Source organism: Pseudorca crassidens, chromosome 8, assembly GCF_039906515.1.
Source record: "Pseudorca crassidens isolate mPseCra1 chromosome 8, mPseCra1.hap1, whole genome shotgun sequence".
Classification (NCBI taxonomy): domain Eukaryota; kingdom Metazoa; phylum Chordata; class Mammalia; order Artiodactyla; family Delphinidae; genus Pseudorca; species Pseudorca crassidens.
The window spans coordinates 56,967,048-56,989,165 of NC_090303.1; positions in this window are offsets into that span (position 1 = coordinate 56,967,048).

The window sequence follows — 22,118 nt, forward strand, 5'->3', positions numbered from 1 at the left end:
CATTAGGGATTTTGTTGTGAATTTGGTGTGAATTATATAGCTTAGGGACAGAGAAGCGACAGTAGGGACTTGGCTACACCTGGGACTCTACAACAGCTTACTAAAAGGCCTAGTTGGTTTCTTAATATGCTCCTCACTGAAAAGAGACTAGCAGTTTCCTACCAGGGAACCAGGTGTAGCTGATGTTCCCATTCTGATATTCCCATTACTCAGGATTTTAAAGCTGACAGATTTTGAGACATAATCTAGCTGTTATGTTCCTAGTGAAGGGGTGAGAAAAGAAAAAGGTAACATTAGCTTCTGAGGTAAAAAAAAAAAAGCGTCTTCTGTTTCCTTTGTACCATCTTATAGCTCTTGGTAAAGTGGGACCCTCGCAAAATGAGCACTCGATAAATGTCATTAACAGTGATTTGAACCAGAGTGGTGATATTTTTAATGCAGCTCATTCCAACGAATGTTCTGCTTCCCACGTTAACTTTTATATACCCAGCAACCAGAAACCTACACTGCTGAGTGTACAGAATATCGGGCTCCAGCTTAAGGGTGATTAGATATTGATTTCTGAGCCCCGCAAGCATTTAGCGATGCAGAAGCTCTTGAGCGCTGGATAATCATGGACTGCGGGGCTGACGCTGGCAGAATTCCAGCAGTCACGATCTGTGGAAACATTCTAGAGTGGCCCTAAAACCCAGGCTGTGGATTTGACCCTTTTGTGTGGCCTGATCTGTGTCCTGGTCCACTGATTGTCCTTCTTACCCTGTCTTTGCCCCTGTCTTTGCCCCTGTCTTTGTAGACATAATGTTTTTGGTCACTGAGGGAACTAGGCAGAGAGAAGAGAGATGTGGTGCAAACTCATCCTGACTGCTGGAAAAAACCAACTCAGACTTATAGGTGATGAGCTTGCAGTGAAGAATAACACAATATTACTCTTTTATAGTTATATTGTATATAGTATTGCTCTTTTTTATTTGCTGTGGGAGTTGCTATTAAAGAACTGTGAAAAAATATCCATTTAAAGCTCAAATATATGGTGTTGAGAATAAGAGCTAATCTGTTGACAAGTTGTGGAAGATTAAAGATGGCTGTATTTTTGACATTCCTCTTTCGAGATATAGGGCCTAAGTCCCCTCTCTTAGAATCTGGGCAGGCTCTGTGACTGCTTTAGTCAACAGAATACAGTCAAGGCATGGCCATGACCATTACATGACTGTGAAGTTGCTCTGATGCTGTGCCAGAAGAACGAGCTGGAATTCTTCACTCTGGAACTTGCTGGAAACTTGCCCTCTGAGGTGCCTGGAGAAACCTCCCACGGGGAAGTGGCACTCCTCAGAATTTGTTGTGAACCAAACCAAAGGAATGCCCGGGGAAGCTGCTGGCTGCTGCGCGCTGCTGGCTGCTTCGAACTGCAGAGCCAGGAGCTACAGAAGCTACAGGTGACAGGAGCACATCAGAACCAGGAAGAGAAAGCCCTCCCTCCTCCAGCACCTCCACTGACAAAGCTTAACATTAACACTGCTGACAAAGAAGAAATTACACAGCTGAGAGGCAATAAATTGACCATTGTCACAGGTAAAAAAAAAAGCAAACAAAACAAAAACAGAATATAGTGGAAATGATATTTGCCAGTTTCTGGACCCAGACTTTGAGAAACTGGCAGCTTCTACTTCCTGTCTTTTGGAATCTGGCCATCATACTGTGAGAAATCCAAGTCACAGAGAGAAGCTACATGTAGGCCTTCCAGTCAGCGGTCTAGCTGAGCTCACAGCGAGTGGCCACGTGAGTGTGCCATCTTAGATGTCCAGTCCCGTGGAACCTTCAGATGACCCCAGCCACTGTCTGACCACAACTGTGTGAGAGAACCAAGGGAGAATCAGTCAGCTGAGCCAGGCAACCCACAGAACTATGAGAAAGAATGATAAATTGTTTCAAGCAGTAGATAAGGGGAACACAAGTTGCTCTACTTACTTATAGAAGGAGGCCACTCTAAAGCTATATGATTCCATTTTTACTCTTTCAGACATGTTCACAAGCCTCACACTTGGAAGATTCCCTGCTGCCCAGTGCAAATATTTGGCCCACCTGAGCTTACAATATCATACCTTCTCAAGTTCAGACTTTGAAAGGTGCCTTCTCATTGAGAAAAGCTCATGCTTGCTTTATTGAATTGTCACAGAGACCACCACAATGGTGAGACCATTGGGTGTTCCTGGTTCTATTCTCAAACACAGATCCAAAAGTAGCATTATGCACAGTCTGTGAGTTTGTCCACTCCTGATTCCATGTGGCCAGTTCTTCATTTAGTTCCTTCAGGTGGGAGCTGTTCTGGTAGGGAGTCCACCAGAGCACCAAACAGTGTCCATAAATGTCCTGTGTTATTGCCTTTCATCTGATAAATGGAACTTCCCAAAGGACTATGATTATGTTGAAGTCAGTATTTTGTTTTGGCCTCTCTTCCTATATCTTATCTGTGGGGCATTGTGTCAATTCATGAGTCATGACACACTGGGAGCTGATATTCTTACAGAGTTTTGGTACAAACTTCCAAGGGTACAAACTACCAGTCTCAGTGTCTGCCCTATTCTAGCTCAGGATTCTCAGCCTTGGCTGCACATAATAATCACCTGGGAAGTGTTCAAAAAAGCAAAACTGCCCATGCCTGGTCTTACCCTGGATTAATTAAATAAAAATATCTGGGGGTGGGACACCAGTCCCACGTAGTGTATCTGTATGTCCAAATCTTACCTTTTCTTTAAGGCCCAGCTGAAATACTATTTTCTACATGAAGCTACAGAGTCCCACAATTGGCATCGTTTCTTCTTTCAAATTAGTTATTATTTTATTTTGGACTCTTTTTTCTACCTATCGTATGCTTTATTATCTCTTTTCCTTCTCCTTATACTCATGATATGTCTCTGATATGTATGTATACACAGTGGGAACTCAATAAGTATTAATTAAATGAAGACATAAATGGATGTTGGGAAAACCATCCTGCTTCCCATGGACACCAAGTTTGCTTTTGTGTTGATGGAGGTTGAGATGCCTAGGTATGGCCTCAGTCTACACTCCTCAATTAGAATTGCCTCGTAGCCATCCCCCCGCCCCAGCCCCAGCCCCCAACCATGGCAGAGCCCAGCTGCCGTTGCTCTTGAATCTCTGTCTCTGGTTGCTCCCAGTCCCCATCTTTCCTCTTGTTACTATTCAGTTAAGTTTTTTCTTTCTTATTTGCATGACTCTTCTTTACAAAGGTCTAAATACTTACTTTCTAGGCTTGGATGGTCATCAGAGGGAAGATGGATGTTCCACAGTGTGCTTTTGAAAGTACCAAGACTGATAGGGGTGTCTGCTTATCTCCCTTCTGACAAAGAACTAGCTATTTACTGAGCTAAAATGATAAATATTCCAAGAGCAAGCTCTGAAATCACCAAGCCCCACAGTACTCTTTGCGGTCTCTGTGCTATCTATACTGATGAAGCCACTAGATGTAAGTCTTAACCAGTAAAAGAGACAATGGATAATTGTTTTGGGTTTTAGGGCCTCTGCTGAAATGTTACTGATTTTCAAGTTTCCAGTAAACTTAGAACTGACTTCAAACAGATGGATCAGTGCAGTCCCTTTTCACTTTTTGTATGTAGCATTTTTTCCCACCTGTTATTTACTCATTCATTTTTACTTGTGCTCTGAAACACAAAAGTCATCTTATTTTTTCTTTAGAATTCATAATTTTAAGAGGTTACTAGAAAAGTCCTCTGATTCACCTGTAATTGAAGAGTTCCCCTTGGAAGTTCAAATCTTTCTTAGCTCTAATTTGAAAGGGAGTTACATTTCTGTGATGGACTCGTGACATTTCTTACTGGAAAAGGTCAGATTTTAATGCCTTCTTGTGATATATGCATCTGGCTCAAGATCAGGCAGTTTTGAATGATGGAATTTAATGGTAATTTAGTAAAGGGCTAAGAGATAAGAAATTATGGCTTTGCTGTAATGCCTGAGCTATACACCAATTCCTTAGCAGCCTTCATGGGGGTTTGTGGGTTAGAAGCTGCAACTTCAAGAAGCCTTTCAGGGACACCATGATGATGCTCTGAGTAAAAGCAAAACCTCATCTTGGCTCAAGTTCCAGTGATTACCTGACATCCTACCTTAGAAAAATAAAGACAATTGCCAAGGTATAAATCCTTGTCTTCTGAACATTCTGGAAATCCAGATGGATATTTACCTATTACCTCCCATTTTGTCCACCTGCCTCAAACTTCTTACACTGTCGCTTCCTTTTTCCCCAACAAAAGTTCTTGAGTATACAAAGATGCCTACCTACCTTCCTCCCTTTGTTGTGTGAAAAAAGGACTGCTTAAGATCAAATAAACTGAATGAGAATTCTCCCTTCCCAATCTAAGAAAGTCACTTCTCTCTATTCTGTTTTAAATGAATCAAAGAATTGATCCAACTAGGGTATGAGTTAGTCATACATTTATTAACAGATAATGTGATGTGGTAGAAAAAGTATTAGGACTGGATTTAAGCGCTCAATCCTTATTAGAACTTAGACTCTCTGAACTTCAATTTCCACATCTTTAAATTACCTGTTAGCTTCAGGTTTCTTATCTTGTAAATTGCTTTGAGGCTTAAATAAAATGATAGTCTCCTTGGGATTGTTCTGTTATCCTGTGTTCTGGGGCATGCTAATCCACTGCTCATGGTACCTGATAATGCCCTCTTGTAGTGAATTCTTTTCTCATGTTGTTTTAATTTGTGTTTACGGGCTCATCCTCAGCTGGGATTATTATCATAATGTATGAGTCCTATGTTTCCTGGGTTGTGGGAGTATGTTTACAGAGATGGTTTATATTTGTCCTGTCTGGGTGTCCCCAGGATTTCACTTGTCTAGGGTGAATTTTCACAGTAATATGTCCGTTTGAGATTCCAGCACCATGTGGATAGTATTCATTTGGACTCCATATCTATACATGGCACAAACTAGGGCTTGTGGGCCCACCAGACCTGATGCTTCTTTGCTTCTTGCTCGGCCCTCTTGTGAAGTTCTCCCATTCACCTTACACAATGCGGGGAGGGTTTATGTAGAAGTGTAAGTTCTAGCATCACACTTCATATGGACCCAAGGCCTCATCTCTGATTTTCATTGGGATTTTATGACTCTAGTGTCTCTCTTTTAGGGTCTGCTACCCTCCAGGGTTCTGCTGCATTCCCTCAAGTTGTGTGAGTTCCTATGTAGTTTTTTGGAAACCAGAAAACTCCCCTGTCTGTCTTTTGAGTTTGACTTAAAAAAAATACTGTAGTTTATCCAGCATCTCTGCTTTGTAAAGGGAAAGAGGATCTGAGTTCAGTTTGCAACACTGCTGAAACTAAAAATCAAATGTGTATTTCTTATGAGAATTTTCTCTTGTTAACCACTTTATTTTATTTCATGAAGACACCACTGTTCACTGGTAGAAGCACTGCTTGCCAGATGCTGTTGAGCATAGGAACCCCCCTGGGGATTTTGTTAAGGTACAGATTCTGATTCCTGTAGGGCTGGGGTCAGGATGAGATTCTGCGTTGCTACCAAGCTCCCCAGTGACGCTGATGCTCCTGACCACACTCTGAGTAATGAGGATTTGAGAGAGACCAGTAATGACTTCTTCCCCATTGCTAATTTATCAGTTGCTGGAATTCATCTGGTGTGGTTGTCTGATAAAATCTTCACTCATCTGTCTGGTCTTGAAAATGATACTTTGTGTTGAAAGCAGTTTGAAATTGTAAAGAGCTAAACAATATTTCTCCATTTGGGAAAAAGAATCTATAAATTCAAAATGGAATTAAATTGTCCTTGAAAATACCCAGAAGCCCCCATCAGCATTTCTAAAACCTCCCTTCTGCCTCCTCATTTTCTTCTTATTAAACCTATTTTTGCTCAAGCTGAAATTCTGGACAAATTAATAAAAGAATTAACTGTCTAATTTAAGTTTTCTTTTTAAATTACTTATATTGTTAATATTTATCTTGATTCTTTTTTTGTAATTGTATTATTTTGTATGCTTTAGCCTGGGAACTTATTCATTATGGTTAATATCAATCCTAGAGAATGGAATATTTGAGTTCCAAACAATTGGTGTATCAGGCGAATCTTCGGGCTGTGAGATTATTTGTATGATCAAAGATTCACATGAAGTTAGAAGATTCTGTTGCCCTTATATAGGATGAGAACCATTTTCCAAACTTTCTCCTTGTACCCCAAAACTTAAAAAAGCAAATCAAAGGTTGATTGGCATCGTGGCATGGCTAACTTTTGCTACTTACATCTTAATTTTATGGATTTAATTTAATGGACTAAAACTGGTGTGACCTTTAGAATTAATCAGGGGTGTCGAGTAAGGTGTGTTACAAGCTGACTTTCCCCATGTGGACTTATAGAAAGCTGGGTGTGACCTTATTATAACTGTGGGTATGGTGGGAGGTGACGCAGTGGGAGGTGACAGGGAAGAGAAGCAGGGTCCTGCGCCAGGTGCCTGACTCTGTGATGGCTCTGTCATCATGTCACCTGAAGTACCTGGGCAAGGCACATCCCCTTGTCAGGTCTCTGTTACCTCATCTATGATATGAGGGTTTGAGTGAGGCCATCTTCTGTTTCTTCTGTCTACAACACTATTCCCCACTTCCCGTCACTTATGTCCATGTTCCATCTGCAAATCCGTGAGCCACATGACAGGAAGAAAACAAGTGTTACCATATCTGTGAAGAGTCTGATCAGAAGGGCCTCTGAACAGGAACAGTGAGTGAAGAAATTTGTAGGAAAAAACTGACCCATGGGGGCTTCCCTCGTGGCGCAGTGGTTGGGAGTCCGCCTGCCGATGCTAGGGGACGCGGGTTCGTGCCCCGGTCCGGGAAGATCCCACATGCCGCGGAGCGGCTGGGCCCCTGAGCCATGGCCGCTGAGCCTGCGCGTCTGGAGCCTGTGCTCCACAACGGGAGAGGCCACAGCGGTGAGAGGCCCGCGTACCGCAGAAACAACAACAACAACAACAAAAAACTGACCCATGTCCTGCTGCTTCACACAGGGAGAATAAGTTAGAGGCTCGTGTGACCTAAATTGACATTTTTATTTGGAGAGAGGGTGTCGTGGGTTAAATGGTAGCCCACTGAAAAGGTATGTCTACCTGGACCTGTGGATTTGACCTTATATGGTTATCACCATATTACATTTGCAGATGTAATTAAGTTAAGGATCTTGAGATGGGATCATGTTGGTTTAGGCCCTAAATCCATTGGCAACAGTCCTTATAAGAGAAAAAAGGGCAGAAGACACATAAGAGGAGAAGGTCGCATGAAGACCTAGGCAGAAATTGGAGAGATGCAGCTGCAAGCCAAGGACACCAAGACACGCCAGCAGCGATCAGAAGCTAGAAGAGAGGCATAGAATAGATCTTCCCTCAGAGCCCCTGGAAGGAACCAACCCTGCTGACATCTTGATTTCGGACTTCCAGCCTCCAAAACTGAGGGAGAATAAGTTTCTGTTGCTTTAAGCCACCTAGTCTGTGGTAATTTGTTATAGCAGCCACATGAAAACTAATACAGAAAGTATAGCAGCACCAGTATTTACTAAATGTTCTAAATAAGTTTTACATTCATTATTTATATAAATTTATTCCTCATGATCATTTTATAAAGTAGGTACTATCATTACTGACATTCTAGAAGTTAGGAAACTCAGGCACAGAGAGGTTATATAACTGGCCTAAAGTCACACAGCTAATAAGTGAAATTGGAATTCAAACCCCGAGTTCATTTTCCTTTACCTCTAAGGTCTACCTCCTACCTGTCATAACCACATGGTGGTTATGGAGCCCGCCATGTGGTATTTTCTTCACTGGCCAGTGGGACCAGCACTTATATTTTGTCACAGCTGGTGGTGCTCACTGCTGTAAGGCTGTGGTGACAGGGCCTCTTGAAGATCCAACAGAGTAGAACGTAGAGCTTATTGTCTTAAAGTGAGTAATTTTCCATAAAAGGCAATTTAAGGGAAAGCTATACTCTCCCAAGTTGCAGAGGTGTAGGAGATACAGAAAGCATTCCTCCCTTTGAGAGCACAATACAACCCTGAAGGTATCTGGGCAGAATTTCACCCAGTTCAGTTTGGCAGTTTTTCAGGAAGTTAGTGCTGGGAGAAGAAAGTGGAAAATGTGAAAATATAATTCAGTTCTTGAAGGGACAGGGGATTATTTTTAAAAATAAAGACTGGGGAAACACTTAAAACCCTAGTTAGCAGGGAGGATAGCCATTAAAAGCATTTCAAAAAAACCAAACCATGTCCTTATCAGGGTATTCAGTTCTGGAGCAAGCAGCCCAGAGAGAGGCACAGGAGGCCTGAAGCCCCTTTAAGATGCCCTTCCTTGCCTGAGGGGCCTGTGGGAGGGAGCAGGTTTCCAGCGGCCTCTTCAGTCTGGGAAAGTTTCCAGAGAGCAAGGCCTTCTTGAATGCTGACAGCCTCTTCTGCTTTCATGGAAACTTCTAGCTGGGGAGGGGGGGGTTGTCAAATGCATGCAGATTACTTTATGTCACTGCTTTATTGTGAGGGAGAAGGAGAGATCAACCTCCCAACCTTTACGTTGGCATTCACTTAGTTTAGAACATTTTGTTAAATTTTGTGAAAGATGAATGAAGCTGGTTTCTCAAAGATGATGCTTGGGTGCCTTGCTTTGTGTTTGAGGGTACAGGGTTGACTGCTAGGGGACATCTGTACTTGATCAGGAATCAGGACTCAGCTATGGCTTGGGGACTTTTTCCTTGAATGTTCTTGGAAGGAATGGAACCTCTATAATAATAAGGATAATAAGGAATATTTGTAAATCACTTTAGAGTTTAATAATTGCACTTGTCTCCGTTTTTTCATTTAATTTTCACAACATCCCTGTGATGTAACTATCATCTCAGTGTAACAGATCTGAAAATCAAAGCCTTGGAAAGAGAAAGTAGTCTGACCAATTTGCTTACACTGGAGATATTATTAAATGAGATAGGTGTAAGGCACTAAGAATGTAGCCTGGCATCCAATAAGTACCAATTAAGTGAAGCCACCTGTTGTCACTCTCACGCTGCTTGTTATTATTATTGTTTGTTAATTACTATCTGATAGAGTTGGCACTGCAGCCCAGATTGCTGACCCCATACTGCCAACATTTTCTGAAACAGGAGGATGCCATTTCCTACTTGACCATATTTCCTTAGAGTTTTTTCCTTTCTCTTTCTTTTTTTTTTTTTTTTTTTTGCGGTACGTGGGCCTCTCACTGTTGTGGCCTCTCCCGTTGTGGAGCACAGGCTCCGGACGCGCAGGCTCAGCGGCCATGGCTCACGGGCCTTCCTGGACTGGGGCACAAACCCGTGTCCCCTGCATCGGCAGGCGGATGCTCAACCACTGCGCCACCAGGGAAGCCCTCTCTTTCTTTTTTATTTAAGTTCAGAGAGCCAGCTAACAAGTGGAACCAATGGATTATGAGAACATTCTGGATGCAACATGTCATTCCCTGGATCACCAGGTTGATTGGGGCAATCTGGCTGGGCAATACTTACATATAGATCAAAAAGAATGGTTCTTTCAGATAGGAGACTGAGGTCAAGTAGAGTCAACAGTGGAAGCCTTTTAGTAAGGCAGTAAGACTACCTAAGAACATGGAGCATTTGAGGAGCTTGCAGAGAAACGATTTTCCTGGGTGTACAGTGAGCACACAGGTAAATCTCTCTCCCTTCAGAGGAGGTGAAATTTACCTATACCAGCCCTGATTGGGGGCTGTGTTGGAGAGGAGGGGGAGGTCTACAGTTCTTTAGATTTCACTTGAGCATGAGTATAGACTCTTTGACCTTTGCCCACGATAAAGAGAGAAGCTGGCATGGAGGATGTATTACCTTACATGTCTTCTAGATGCTCCCAGACAAATAGTTCTTGTTTTCTCGCTTTTAACCAAGAGGACAATAATCCCCATTCTCCTGGGCTATTGAGCAGAAGGCTCAATCTATCCTACAGACATTTGTGAACAGTTGGGTGGGGTGTGTAGTTTGTGGAATGAACAGCTGGTCTAACTGACACACTTAGGATGACAAGCCTGGTGATCGTGGACTGGGTGTTCTCTCTGCCCACAGAGTAGCCACCATTTGCAGGCCCTTCAGAAAGTGTAAGAATGGAGAAAAGGCGGAAGTCAAAATTCAGTCCACCTGGAGAAAGAAACCTAAAGCTAGCCTCTGAGCAGGTGTTGAGTCAGATCGCCTATCCAAGTTAAATGGAAGGAATCCGCAGTTTGATTTAGCTGATCAACACAGCATACAGACTGAAATCTCATGGTTAATAACCTACCAGTGGTGCAGGACCAACTAAACTGACTAAATTTCCAATATTAATTAGCCAGTGGATGTTTGAAGGGCTATGAATAGAACATTGAACTCTAGAAACTGGTTCCATGTTGTAGAGATCTAGTCTCATGGGCAAAAGCCCTCCACTGTGTAGGAGTCAGCCTGTAGTGGTGGAGACAGCTGCACCTGAGGTCAGGGGTGCAAATTTGCTTCGCAAATTCCACTAGTTCTCTGAGTCTGTGATTCCCAAATAGATAAAATAAGAGCATGATCTTAAAGATTCTCTAGTGATTTTGATTCCAACTCCCAATTCCATTCATTTGGCACCTTATTAAATTCTTCCATAACACGTGAACCTTTATGTCATCACATAGAGTGAGGGTCACTGTGGCCCTGAGATTGGTGATGGCTCACGGTCTCCTGATTTGGGAAAGCTATATTCATTTCTACAATGTTCTACAATGCAATACTATTCTCTCTCTCTCTCTCTCTCTCTTTTTTTTTAATTTATTTTTTGGCCGCACGGCATGTGGGATCCTAGTTCCTTGATCAGGGATCAAACCTGCGCCCCCTGCATTGGAAGCTCAGAGTCTTAACCACTGGACCACCAGGGAAGCCCCACATTTGTCTATTTATAATCACAAAATAAACCATGTGGTTCTATCATCTGGGCTGATTAGCTTATTTTATTCACTGGACAAATATTTAATTGAATTTATACCATGTGCAACATGTTATAGTCATTTTGTTCAAGCAGTATGAGGTGAGCCATGGATCATTCCTGGAGGGACTGGTTAACTTCAGGAAGACTAAAGTTTGTTGCAGTAGCCAGGGGCTGCTCCCCTCCTCACCAGCCACTCAGCAAGTGTGCTGGGGTCGCCAAAGACACCTTGCAAGTGTACAGATGACTCAGCTGAAAATGTAAGCAAGGAGGTGGGGAAGAATGAGGTTGGGCATCAGGAGACCAAGGTCTTTTGTCCACAGTTGTATGACCTTGAAGAGGTCATTTATGCTCTTCACACTCAGATTCCTTAGCTGTAAATAAGAAATTTTGTTGAAGTGGTCTATGAGGTTCTTTCAGCGCTAAACATTTTACAATTGTAAGTCCATCACCATGACTAGAAAAGAGCTCAGAACACATGTTCCGGGGATGGTGGGTCACCAATGTTGCCCTCATGAGTATTTGTGCTTGGAGCTTCTTAGAGAGAGAAGACCCAAGGCCCAGAGTCACAAGTGATTCTCCTAAAGTGTTGTGGGTAAGAATAGGAAGCAACTCTTACATCTCTTAAACTTGTAGTCTGTGCCTTCAATTCTGAGTTATATTAACCCAGATCACAGAAACAGAAACACTCTTAAGAAATGAGGGATTTTCATCTCTATTAGGTTACTGGTGGACAATATACACACGTGTGTTTCAATAATACCTATTTACCTAGAAACAGCCAAGGTTTCATTCAGATTTACTGTGGAAAATAGTGCTAATTCCTAGTTTTCTACACAACCAAGGGAAAAGAAAAAATGGCCATTGTTTATACCAACACACATATGGAAAATATTTTCTTAGAAGAGACAGGATATTTTAAGGTATAATGGTGGAAATGGTGGTGGGGATAGTGGAAAGGGTGGTGTTTTTTCAGAGAAAACAGAAGGATCCAATTCTTTATGTTTCTGATGCTTTTCACAGATGTGACCTCTTGGTTTCAACGTCAGATGTTCATATGTCGGTTTGATTTATAGAGCGGCTAATTCTGAGGATGGGGAAATCAAGACGGAAATTTTGGAATATCAATTACAATCTTCATCTGCTTCCTTGTCTGGCATGGCTATAATTTGTGGACTCTACATGTAAATTAGACATTTTCTTCTTTAACGAGGACTCTAGAAAAAGTAATGTGTGTGTGTGTTGGTAAACAGCACTCACATTTGCTTCAAGGAGAAATGATAGAGTTTTGACTTTATCTCTTATAAATGGGGACAATCTTTGTCTTCAGTTATTCGTACCCAGCTCCCGACAACTTTGTTCAGACTAGAGGTGTGTCTCGGTGTTTGAAAGCGTAATCAAATTTAGTTAACAAAATTTAGACCTCACTTTGATGTTTTGCATTCTTTGCCCTTTGTTTGGGAGAGAGAGGAGCTGCTGGGGCAGATAAGCAAAGAGCAACCATTGTGCAAAGATGGGAAAGGATGCAGGAGAGACTGAGCCCAGAGCTCCCCTCCTACTGTGACCACCAAATCAAGAATTGGTTTGGATGTGACATGACCTAGGCAGCCAAGGCTCCCCGAAGAGATGCTTCTGGGTGGAAAGGATTGAGAGCAGATCTTGTAAGTTCTGGGCCTCTGGGGAAAATTTTACCAAAGTTTCCCCCTCCTTTATTTATTTATTTATTTATTTATCTATCTATCTATCTATCTATCTATTTTTGCCGTATGCGGGCCTCTCACTGTTGTGGTCTCTCCCATTGCGGAGGCTCCGGGCGCGCAGGCTCAGCGGCCATGGCTCACGGGCCCAGCCGCTCCACGGCATGTGGGATCTTCCCGGACCGGGGCATGAACCCCTGTCCCCTGCATCGGCAGGCGGACTCTCAACCACTGCATCATCAGGGAAGCCCTCCTTTATTTATTTTTATAGTCTGTCTGAAATTCACCAGAATGAGGGAGGTCATTTAAGATTTGGGTTATTATGATTGTCTTGAAAAACTGTGTCCTCGGTTGAACAAAAAATTCTATGTTAGTATAATGCTATTCAGTGTTTGATGTGGCTTCCTTTTTCAAACTGTCACTCTGTAGGTCACTTTGGAAGATTAGAAGACAGTCTGGTTGAGAGTAAAGAGGCCCCAAGGCTGATGCAGAGGAGTTGGGATTGAATCTTTCCTATTATGTGGCCTGAGTCTTAGTGACCCCTCTTACTTCATTTGTGAGATGAGGATAAAATAATACTTGTCTACTTTGGAGGATGTTGTGAGTTGGGAATGTGCCATGCAAACAAAAGATGCTAGAAGCATCACATCTTGGTTTCCGTTTATGTTGAAAATTTGTTTTTCATTCATTCTCAGTGGGGCTGGAGAGTGGTGGAGGATGAGCTGAGAAATTCAGGGTGCAAGCCTTTCTGCAGGTGGCCATAAGAGGGTAGATTCTTTTCTGGTTTTACCTACGACTTAAACGCATCTACCATGTTTCTTCTTGCTGCCCTAGTCCAGAGCCTTTTCCCAATGTTAGCCGAGTGCATTTAATAGTCTGGTCTCCAGCTGGCTGGAGAATTCAGTTCGTATGTCTTATTCTCCAGTGTGGTGATGGTGGGTTTGCAGTAGCATGCCCACAATTAGATAGATCAGAATGGGACCAATTCAGGATACCTAGCCACTGGGAGTGTCCCCTCTCTAGTTTTGTAAGTTTAAAGAGTACAGATCACCCTACAATCCCTTTTCAGGAAAATGTCCTTTTTTTTTATGGCTTCATGTTTTCTTAGCATCCACAAGTTACATGTATTGAGCATCAGGCAGTGGTTAAGATCATAAGCTTTGATCCAGATACCTACTTTCAAATTCTGTCTCCTTTAAGCTGAGTGACCTTCTGTAATTCATACACCTGTCTGAAGTTGAGTTTCCTCATCTGCAAAATGAAGGTAATAACAGTACTTACTGAGTAGGATGAAAATGAAATAATTTGTGTAAAGTGTCTAGCATGTTGCTTGGTACTTGGAAAATCTCATGAATGTTATTATAATTATTCAATCTAGATGAATTTAGTGTTTGCTGAGGTTTGAGCTTCGGTCTTTGACAGATTGTGTGAGTTGATCCACTAGACCAAGGATTGGCCCAATTGCTGGTTTTGTAAATAAAATTTTGTTGGTACACATTTATTGGGCCATGCTCGTTTATTTACGTGCTGTCTCCATTGGCTTTTGCCCTATAGTGTCAGATTTGAGGAGTTGTAACAGAGGCCATGTAGCCTGCTAGCCTAAAATATTATTTGGCCCTTTACAGAAAAAGTTTGTCAAACTCTGCCCTAGCCTATTGACTCACTGGAGTTCTAATTCTCCTTCTGTGGCTGACTTGCCTGATCTTTGATACAATATTTAATTGCTTTGTTTTCCCCACATTTAAGAGGAATGGTCAAAGAAATCTGGTTGGATATTTGGCACATGTTAGCTCCTGAAAGTGAAATGATACATTGTTACCATCATTGCTAATTGAGCAGGCAGACCAAATGTCTCCTATATAATAGTGCCTATGGGAATGTGACCCTGGGTGATTGAACATGTAGTAAGATAACTTTCATGTAGGTCAAGGCAGCCTTCACAACAAATTTCCTGTCTATTATGGCTTTAACCCACAATTTCATCTTTACCTAATTCATGTACTTTGTAAATATTTTTAAAAGGAGAAAGATTGTAGAAAAAATGAATTGAGCACAGCAGTCATATAAGATTAAGGCTTATTTTATACTGATATTCTCAAGATCTGTAGTAAAACTAAGCATTGGAGATACAGATATCTCCTATACTTGACATTTTAAGACCATAGCTGAACATAAAAATGTGAGAATGCAGATTATCCTAAAAATGACATACTTATGATAAAAGTAATCTATTAAAAAGTCACATGAATGGCTACAGCCATTTGTCGTTAACAATATAATGGTGTGTTAAAATGCTAGAGGAAGGATTATGTCAGTGTTTTATGTTTTTATAAGTTGCTGCTGCATAAAAATGTCAAATAAGAATAATCTTAAACTTGACATTTTTCACTTGGTTTTCACTCTCAAAATAGCTCTGTGAGTTCTGGTTACCTTTTTGCTTCACACTTTTGATTTTTTTCTTCCCTAAGTAATTTTCTCATCCATGTCACCACTTTATTTCCTCCTTATTAAACTTTTCTTCCTTTTAAAAGAGTTTTTGGCTCTTATATATTCCCTTACATTCCTCTCCAATTTCCTCTTAATATAAAAGAATGAATTCCTCAATTTAGGGGGTCAGAATCCTGAAATAGTAGCTCCATATATCCTTCTGGCCTCGTTCAAACAGTCTCCTCTCCACGTGATCAGACAAGAAGGTGCACCAATTCTTTTGGAAAATAAACTTGTGCTTCACCTCCTTTTTTAACATTGTCTTTTCAATTTCTATTTCTGGCCTTCCACATTTCATCTGAAAGGGTCATTCCTGGCCCTGTGCTGATGTGGCCTGGTTCTGTAGACAGGCACTTCGGCTTCTGTACTTGCATGCTTTATGGACAGTGTGGTGGGTGCTCAGCTCCATTATGCTTGAGATGGGCACAAGACTCATAGAAAGAGCCTCTGGGGAAGAAGAGAAATTGGAAAAAAGTCATAGGTCAGTACTGTGAGCAATGTAGTAAATGATGATATCTAGTTTTGTAATGGGCTTGCATTTTTGTTCTGTGTGTACATGCATGTGTGCATGTGTACGTGTTGAGTGTGTGTGTATCTATGTGCACGTGCATGACAGTGCATACACATGTGTTTAGATAGTTTGGGATCTTTTATAGTCTCTGGGTCCCTCACAGCATACACACAGACCCTCTCTGTATGCTCACAAAGAAATGATAATATGTTTTTAAAATGAGTTGATACATTTAAGAGTTTTCTTCTTGGTTTTTTGAAGTCATTGAAGGCCTCTGGACCTCAGTTTCACCAACTTCTTTCCTTGTACTCCCTGCAGATTTTCTCTTTATCTTTACCAGTCCCATTCTTTCTTTCTTTCCAAGTAAATGCTCCACTTCTTGCCAAAGCAGATCTCTCCACCCATGTCCTTGAGACCACTTCCTTGATATCCCACCTGAACTTCATCCTATTAGGAATAACTTTAGTCTCCTGCATCTTTGCTTTTGCCCCCTTCACTTGCTTTAAACCTCCTCAGTTCTTTTCTATCTCAAGAGCCCCTCCCTTGATCCATGTGTACTCAAGCCAACAAGTCCCTCCCTTCCTTTTGTTAAGTGGTCTAGGTCTGTAATTTCCACACCATCACCCATCTACTCACTCTTCATGTCCTTGTGGGCTGGCTTCTGCTTCCCACCAGGTCCTGAACCTAGTCTGTGAAGGCTACAGGGAGCTTTTGACTTCCAAATCCAGCCATCTGTTCTTGATCCTCATTCTTCCTGGGTTTTCTTCCATATCTGAGACGCTCTTCCTTGCAGCTTTCTCTCCTTCGCAGCCTACGTGCTGAGCTCGGGTTCTTGCACCCTGTAGTCTCCCGCTTTGCCAAAACCGCTTCCTCATGCCACGCCCTACTGTAGCTGTTCCTGACAGTTCTGTCCTTAGTCCTCTTCTTCACCTTTGTTACCTTATCTCCTCTCATCTCCAGAGATACTTACTTATCTGCCTCCAGGATTCAAACTATCCAGACTAACGCTGCTTTCTTTTTCTTAGCGGGATATATTGATCGTCTCTTGTGTGACCCTAATGTGTGCAGAGAGAAGTCTATCAGCTAAATGCTGAATTTGGGAAATGCTATTTCCATGACCTTACATAAATCAAACGTCAGTTTTTCTATTTTTTAATTTGCTGAGATTTTTTTCCTTCTTGCTATTTTATAAACAGATGTTTTTGAGAATTCTCCTCTCAGCAGGTTCCAAACACAAACTTGCATTACTATTCTTACAAAATAATAAACACCTTTGAGCTATAAAACCTTTCAAATTGTTTTTTCACAGAGAAGGGATTTGCATGCTGACTCATTCCTACTGTATTTATAACCTATCACTGAACCACTGCAAAAGCAAGATTTCTAATAAAGCTATGGAAATTACATGCATTGCAGTGGAGCTGAATACATTTACATTTGTAGTATTTTGACATTTCCGAATTTATTGCAGATTACCTTGTCTGTGCATGTCTGTGCTTTAATGTTTTTTTAAGGCAGAAAATAGTGGTTTGTGATTGTATTCCCAGTAGAAATTTATTATGAATCCACCATATGGAGTATTACATAAAACTAAACTTGTAACATGGGTAGTTTTATTATTGCAAAGCAAGATCTACTGTACATTATTGAAAATTAGTGATAATGTCAAAGAAGGGAAGTTGGTTTATGAGGGGTGTCTTCATTTTGTGCTTAAATTGTCACAAAGATTTTAGATTTTGTTTTGAGATGGAAGAGCTATCCTTTGACAGTTAGGGTATCAGATAATATAAACGTGTAGTACCTCTTCCGTCTCCTGCTCCCAGGTTCCCTCATGCTGATATTTGCTAAGGCAAGAGAGGGACAAAGGGATAGCATGAGTTTTCACTTCATGCACAAGTCCATCTTCCCATGAGACTCAGTGGCACCAATTTCTAGCCACCTCCGACAACCATAAGCCATTAGAAATTCCATGAGCAATGGTCACGGCAGCTATTGCTAGAGCACATGGAATCTTATTATTTTCTTTTTTCTTTCTTACCTAGCATTTATTGGGCATCCTACTTGAGGGATTTTAAGTACCTATTTCTGCTAGCATTTTCAGCTCAGAGAAAGTGTAAGGAAGGGTGAGGCCGAAAGAAGTTTCATATTTATGTCAGTCGACATTTTGCATGGACATTTCCCAGTGACTTCATTTTTGGCAAGTTCCTAAACGTTTGCATGATGGGTGGAGTAAAAGAAAAATGCACCGACGGGTATTTTTTTTTAAAGTGCGTGAGGTTAAAAAAAATAATTGCCTGACATTTTCTACAAAGGGCCTATAGTTATTTTATAATCAGGAGAGACCCCAATAAATATAGTTAATGTTAAAAAGTTAAAACATTGTACACGACACCTTCCTTTACTATCCTTTGTGAGTACATTTATTTGGAAGCCTTTTTTATTATTTTCACTTACCATTGTATCCCTAGGAAGGACTGGCATCACAGGCACAACCACCTTGAAAAATCAGGAGGGAGCTGGAGGAGAGGTTTTCAACCATCCAGGATTCTGCAGAGTGTACTGTTGTGTTGTGTGTCAAGAAGGGCAGGACTGAGTCTACTACTTTACATATTTGAATCATAGCCCTGAGTATCTGTCCATGCAAAAGGTTTATTGTACAGAGGAGTTAATGTTCTATATATGAAAAATTTGCAACAAGCGTTGCAAATGTAAAGCATTTTAGAAAAATCTTAAAAGTCAATTCATCATTTGTCCCCAGACTGGTTTTTAGATGTAGTCCTGTTCCAGTGGAGAGATTTTGGTGATGGGACTATCTGAGCTCTGAGAGTGTTTTGTATTTATAACTCCACTCTGATCCAAAGTTCCAGCAAAACTTGAGCAACTTTGCTACCAACAGCAAATGTTCACTTAAAGATTCAAGTACCTGTGTGAACACATTTTATACTCTGTGTAAACTACTGTTGAATTTTTGAGAAACTCTTAATGTTTTCAAAATTCATGGGCATGAAGAGGTTTTTTTGTTTTTTTGCGGTACGCGGGCCTCTCACTGTTGTGGCCTCTCCCGTTGCGGAGCACAGGCTCCGGACGTGCAGGCTCAACGGCCATGGCTCACGGGCCTAGCCGCTCCGCGGCATGTGGGATCCTCCCGGACTGGGGCACGAACCTGTGTCTCCTGCATCAGCAGGCGGACTCTCAACCACTGCGCCACCAGGGAAGCCCGAAGAGGTTGTTTTGACTGCTTGAAATGTCTTTGAAGTATGACTTTCTGTACTTAATGGTTGTTTTGGTTATCTATCTGACTCTCTACTTCAGAGTACGAAATTACAACTTTCGCCTCCTGCAAGGTTGACAATTTAGTTGACAGTTTTTAGCCAGGGAGCAGTTGAGACTTACCAGTAACTGAAAATTATTTTGACAGACCTTATTAAAGTAATTTTTATAACAATAGGTAGGACAGCACACTGAAAACTCATGTAAATTAAGAGCTTAAAGGAGTGACTGGCTAGGAGTTCGCCATGGCTAGAAATGTATCTCTTCAACCAGCTGTTCTGATATTCTATAGATACTGCCATTCTAATTCTTCTTAAGCTAGTGGTTAAAGCTCTTATTAAAATGTTGAGTAATAGCTTTTTATCAGGACACCAGGTTAATAAAAGCAGAATAGTCCTCAGTGCAATAATCTTGCAGAGTGGATCCATTTTTCTCCTTTTAAAGTCTTCACTCTTACTAATATACTAAAGAGAAAGCATGAACTCAAGAGAGTGCACAAGAAGGTGTACCAGAGGGCGAGCACTTGGGGAACTGAACGGATTGACTTTGCCTCGGTCTTAGCCATGGACCCATCTGGAGTGGACCATGCATATTCTTTACGTAAATGAATTTTTTTTTTTTCATAAGTGATCACATTGCTAGTTTTTTGTTGTTTTTTTTTTTTTGCGGTACGTGGGCCTCTCACTGTTATGGCCTCTCCCGTTGCGGAGCACAGGCTCTGGACGTGCAGGCTCAACGGCCATGGCTCACGGGCCTAGCCGCTCCACGGCATGTGGGATCTTCCCGGACCGGGGCACGAACCCGTGTCACCTGCATCGGCAGGCTGACTCTCAACCACTGCGCCACCAGGGAAGCCCACGTAAATGAATTTTTAAAAAATAAGAATAAAACTGCTTTCCAGTAAGATTTACACACTACCAGTATCTCTTGTCAGCCTTTCTAGTTCTCAGCATCATTTATTTCTCAGGCTATGTAGTTTCTTATTACATTTCATTTTATTCATTATTACAAAAAGCCAACTGCTCAAAGAGAATAGCATCATTTCCCAAACCAGGCATATAGGCACCCAAGAAGAAATTAACCAAGACAGAAATGAGCAGACAGCTGGGAGACAATGAAGTGATAGCAAGGAGGAGGACATAATAAAGCAAATCAAAGGGTTTGCTGACAGATTGTATATCAACACTGAAAGAAAAGGATTATGCGTGAAAATCACTAGTAGACCCTAATACTTTTTAAAAAATATATGTTGAAATACTTGATATAAAAGAACTTCAAAACTTCCCTTTTGCTTTTGGATTTAACATCCTCTTAAAACTCTCTGGTGTCCTAGGGACTATAAACGTGGGGATAGGGTAGGAAAACCATACGGCAGATCCAAGTATAGTGAGAAGCATGCTACTTCTTTCTCATGTATTTCTTCAAGTGACCAACTTTTGGTCAAACACATGCTTTGCAGTTGCCTCTGGCTAAAAACAGGAAATTCTTGTTTTGAGCTTTTTCTGCTAAGAGAGTGACAGAGTGTTCAGTTGACTAAGTCAATTATCATCATTTCAAATGCATCTCTACAGCATTTTCTGGAATAAGAGTCTGTTACAATAACAGCAAATATGTTGATTCTTTGGAAAAATACGAAAAATAGTTGCAACACGGGCCATCGATTTTTAGCAGTAGGTCTCAGTGGTGGGAAGAGGGAATCTATCAGAATTGTGTGTGTTATGTGTGTGTGGTTTTAAAAGCCCTGCATGTGATGGGTAGAGTATTGTGGTTTAAAAAACACAAACACTAGTTTGTGGTTCCTCCATTTAGAGGAACCACATTTAGAGCTCTGTGACCTTGGGCAAGCTACTTAACCTCTCCTGCCTTAGTTTATTTACTCGTTTAAAAAATGGAAATAGTATGTGCCTCAGAGGATTGTTTTGAGAATAGATATAATACATAAGAAGCTTTTGCATGTAGAAGTCCCTTAACAACTGTTGTCATTATTACTTAAGGCACCATGCGTGTTCCTACTGTAGTTACAACTATCTAAGGAAAGGTCCTCCCCTGGAAATTGTTGATAATGTTCTTAAATAGTCAAAATACAGACATGGGGAAACATAAACAAAATGCAGAGTTAAGTAACAGTATGGAATCTGTCACATGATTAACTACCAGTGACTTCTTTTGTTCCTTTCGACTTTAAGGTTTGGGTAATACAGGCTGGAAGTTTCACAGGAAGATGTGTTTCAGTGCCTGTGTAATCAGGGAAGGCTTCAGGGAAGAGGAGGAGGACCCTCACCATCTAATCCCAACTAACTTTACCCCTTTGCCCATCATACTCTGATTGCCTCTTCCTACCATCCACCTCCAACTATCTACCTCATCTAATTGAGCTTCTCAGTGATCCCTAGGCACTTTTGCAATTCCATGCCTTTGCACACACATGCATTTCTTCCTTCCCTCTATTTTATTTTTGCCCAGTTATCACAGAATCACAAAGTTTTTTTGAACAGTGGATCATTTACTCTTAAACTAAGACAGAACTCCTGACCCTTGCTTCCCCTGCCCCAGCCTCCCCGGCTCACCTCGCTCCTTGCCTTTACATAACTTAGTCTCTTACCCTAAAACTGCCCACTGTCTTTTTTCTTGACTCCTAAATATGAAAGAAGGGATTAGTGGTACCCAGAATCTAAGAGCTTGCATTGTGAAGTTCTCAGTCTATTATAAGTAGATTTGAAATCCATCATTTTTATATTATATATATATGTATGTATCTAGCCAATGAAGCTGGAAATAAATAACCAAAATGAATCCTGATAAATGCTGAGCATATGTCGAAGTACAATGGTTGTAATTTCTGGAGAATAGGGTAAATTCACCCACTTTTAGGGTGAATGCATATTATCTATCAGACTGAAAACTCTTATTTTCAAAAGGAAGAATTTAAAAGTAAGCTCTTCAGTGTCTTGGGAAAAAGTCTAGGCAAAGAATAGAACTTCTGAATGTCAGAGCTGACAGTGTCTCTTGATTAAAGTGATTAATGGTGTGGGTGTAACTTCTGATTGCACAAGCCTGAGTAGGAGGCACTTTTCTAAACTGCCTTATAGGTAGAGGCACGGGGAACACTATCATGTCTGTAGAGTACCCATGATGCAGGCAGCTGCTGCGTGGG